General features: G+C 46.4%; 1 long non-coding RNA gene across 1 annotated transcript; it reads left to right on the top strand.

The window, feature by feature from the left end:
- Positions 1-963: 963 nt before the first annotated feature.
- Positions 964-2,841, top strand: LOC124236971 (uncharacterized). Its single transcript, XR_006887894.1, has 3 exons — positions 964-1,049; positions 1,645-1,735; positions 2,588-2,841. It is a non-coding gene; the product is annotated as an uncharacterized LOC124236971 (long non-coding RNA).
- Positions 2,842-4,122: the final 1,281 nt, after the last annotated feature.

The raw sequence follows: 4,122 nt of genomic DNA, 5'->3' as shown, positions 1-4,122 counted from the left end.
CAGGAAGCAAGGTCCATCCTAAACCAGAGGAGGAGACTATTATTGTTACTACCATTATCATTACCTAATCCTCAAGTCAAAATAGCCAGTAAGTCCAAGTACCAAGGGTTAGGGCTTCTGCATAACTTTTTGGGGGACACGATTCAACCCACAACTCAGGGTGTGAGAAGCAAAGCTCCATTTGGAGGGTCATAAGTCAGGCTCCCTTTCTTAGCATGAGAGCAGTGCTCCAGGTGTCTCTGACATTTCTCAAGCTGTTAAGCCCTCTACGTCTCTCTGACAGCTTGGTCTCTGACTTCAGGGATGCTGTCCATGGGCCCTCAAGTCTGGACAGAAATGAAAATGAGTCTGCTGAATTCCAGGATGTGGAGAGCGAGAGAGAACAAGAGAGAGTCCGTCTCTCTCTGTTGTCCGCACTCCATTTCTGCAGATCCCTGCCGGCTTTGCTGGGTGGTTAGCGGTTGAGGTGGGGTACCTGATGCTGGGTTTAAGTATAGATTCCCATTCCTGAGGGTTCAGCTCTGTTCTCTGCACCTGTCCTTTCTCATTTCACTGTTTGGTTCCAAAGGGTGCCTTAGGATGAAGAGTAAGCTGGAGGCACGCAGTAAGGTGGTAAGGTCTGGTCAGCAGGTCCAGGACGTGGCAGGCGTTTCCTGACAGCAAATCAGCTTAGGGGAAGCAGAGATTTCTCTGCACCGACTTGAGACCGAAAGCAAAACATAACAGCTACCAAGTGCAGCCTGTCTGATGTGCGGCCTGCTGCCCAGCGGCCAAGGGAAGCGATGATTCAGATTGATCGGTGCACTCCTGCTAGAATCGTCTAGGAAACAGCTGGGGTTGTATGAGTGGTCTGAAGCAAAAAGTACTTTTGCTTCTCTGAGTTGAGTGTTATCAGATTTCTTCTGTAAAACCAACTTTGTTTATTTTGATGTGGTTATTTTTCGAGTGTCTTTCTTTAAACAGGTTTCCAGTCATTATGTATTCAGTTCTGAAAACATCAACTTCTCTCAACATTTCTCCTGAGCACGCGGAGCCAGGAAAATGTGAAGGTGAGTGAAAGTTCGACTCTAACTCGCATCAGCAGCGAGCGAGCACGTTTCCTCTGAATGAAGCTACTTTTTAATGTGGCCGCACCAGCTGCTGCTCAGAGCTACCTCTCTTCCCACCCTAGCAGCGTGTTCTCCGCCAGAGCACTTAGGCGACGTGCTGAGACGTTAAGTACTGAGGATTTGCGGGACATTTTTGTTGCTGTGCTTGGCAAAGCCGACTGCTTTTTACAAACACATTAAACATTAATATCTACAGAATGGGCAGTTTTATAGTGCACAAGCACGAGTCTCTGGGACATGGATTTATTTATTTTTTATTAATGTAACCTTAGCATGCCACATATTTCTCATGGAGCTCCAGATCTGAAAGGCCTTAGCTGGACCCAATGAATACTTTATGATTCCATTTAAGACCAAGGGAACCAATAAACTCACCTCAATTTACATTTCAGTGGAGTCTTATAAGTAATGCATGCTGCTCGCCTCTCAGCTGTCTCTCGGACTGCCTTCAACACCTCATCACATGCGTGGCCTTTTCAGGAGACAGAGAACAGAGAGGCATTCTCTCCAAACTGATTTCTTTTTCTTCCTTCAGCTACTTGAATCCCCTCTCCATGGCCAGGAATGGATCATCGTAAGGTGCTGGCCACTGAAGTGTACTCCGGTTTCTCTCTTCTCTCTCCTGGGTGAGCCTCTCACGACATGGTCCCAGCGATCACCTCTGAGCAACGCCTTGCAGAACAGTGGTGCTGTCCTGAGCCAGCTCTGGTCCCGAATTTCTTACTGCTTTGATTCAAGAGGGTTGACTAGTTCCTTTCAGATCTGACTTTCCTAAAATGGGAGCCCTATTTTGATTTCTTCGTTTCTGTCCCATGGCTGACAGTGCTCGGTCAGCTGGCCTGCAAAGCACATGCTGTCCCTCATTGTCCCCTCCTTCCAGATGCCTGGGTCCAGGGAGCTACTAACTCTGGGCAACCCTTCTTCCAGGGTGCTCCTTCCCCGGCAGCTGGTGCCATCTTTACGTGGTGTGAATCAGATCACGCCACCCTGCTCAGAATCTTCCACTGGTTTCCACTACTTTAACTCCTGCCTGAGTTTCTATCTGCAGGCTGCCCTATGGAGTTCAGATTTGCCACCTTCACACTTGCATGAGCCAATCCTTGAAATAAATATCTCTGTATATGTATGTATGTGTACATTCATGTATACATATATATGCGTATGTGTATATATATAAAATCTCGTCTTGGTTCTATTTCTCTGGAGAAGCCTGACCAATTTTGGAGTGCCCTTTACTAACCACCTGGTGTAAAAGACTATCCTCCCACATTACTCTCTGTGATGTCTACACATTCTTTGACATTCCTCCCATTGAAAGGTGGAGACTAATTCTCCTCCCCTTGAATATGGGCTGGCTCCTAAGGCTGCTTAAGACTCACTTCTGTGAATAGAATGCAATGGAAGTGATGCTGCATGACCTCTGCTGGATTAGAAAAGGCAATAGCACATCAGCCGGGTGCTCTCTCCCTCTCTTTCAGTACCACTTGCTCTTGGAACTTTCCCACCATATTGTGAGGAAGCCCATGCCACATGGAGAGGCCATGTGAAGATGTTCCGTCCAAATGCCCCAGCCAAGTCCCCAAGCACCAGCCAGAATCAGCTCCCAATATGTGAGAGAACGAACGAGCCTCCAGATGATTCCAGCCTCCTACCTTTGAGCTGCCCCAGTGACACTGAGTGAGTGGAGCAGAGATGGGCTGTCCCCACTGGGCCCTATCCAAGCTGGAGAATCATGAACAAAACCAAATCACTATTTGGTGGTTGGTTGTTATACAGCAAAAGATAACATTCTCTATCCCCTTACACTGCTAGCTTTTTATTTTTCTTACTTATCGCTATTTGGAATATAATTATTTATTTCGTAACTTGTTTGTTATGTATAATTATTAATTCTATGTAAGTTCTATGAGGGAAGGAACTTTTTCTCTTTCATCTATTTTTTCATCCTACCATCTATAAGAGGACTTGGCACATCCTAGGCACCCAGTAAATATTTCTTGAATGAATACTCCTGAATCTACTGCATTATATCCATTCTTATTTTCTTTTTTCCTTCTCTTCCTCCTTTCATTTTCTACCTCAATCTTTCTCTGTCTTTTGTCTTTAATTCTTTCTTTGTCTCTTGCTTCTTTCCTTCCTTTCAAATAATTTCATTACTTTTCAACACTCAAGTACTACATAAATACATTTTCCTTGTAAAAAATGAAAATATTTCAGATAAAGCTACATTTTCCTTTGCTCACAATCCAGCCCCAGGCCTGGCCCTCGTTCCCCCTCCCCTCACCCCTTCCTTGTTTTGCCTCCCCTGCCCTGTCACTTAGGAGAGAGGGGAGGCCCTTCTTGCCTCTCCCGGAATGCTGTGGCTCCCCAGCCTGCTCCTTTGCCTGCACGATCCCGCTCTGCCAACACATCCTTCGCATTACCAGGTGACTAGTCTCCAAACTCTGTGGGGAAATTGCCTTAAAGCTTTCAAAGGGTCCCTATTAGCTAGAAGTAAAGCTTCAAACTCTTTCACCTGGAGCTTAAACTTCTGCCGTCTGAGCCCTTCCTAGGACTCTGGTTCTTTTCTCCTTCCTGCATGAGTCACCCACTCCAGTGACACTGGTTTCCTCTCTGGCTCTAAGGCTCCTTGGTTTTCCCACTTCTGACTTTTTGCTGACTATGTTCTTCACGACTTCTACACCTTCCTGATTCTAACCGTCTACTCAGCTGCTACTTGCTTTCCAAGTTCCCTGGGGGATTGTCCCTGCCCCTTCTCTGAAGCACCTTCTGTTTCTGGGGCTTTAACCACTCACTGCTTTCTCTTTGCTGTTGTCTTCTTGGGTCGCTCCTTGGCTTTCTGTGGTGTCCAATCTTTTCAGCTAGAGTTCAGGTTCATTGATAATGGGGACGATGTTGCATTCTGTTTCATGTGTTCAGACAGCCAAGGCATCTGAGAGCCTTCTAGAAGGCCTCTATGGTCACCCAGCTGCTCTAGGGGAAAGACAGGTTTGATGCCTGCAGTATTCGTGTG

Source organism: Equus quagga, chromosome 3, assembly GCF_021613505.1.
Source record: "Equus quagga isolate Etosha38 chromosome 3, UCLA_HA_Equagga_1.0, whole genome shotgun sequence".
Taxonomy (NCBI): Eukaryota; Metazoa; Chordata; class Mammalia; order Perissodactyla; family Equidae; genus Equus; species Equus quagga.
This window is presented reverse-complemented; position numbering and strand designations above follow the sequence as displayed.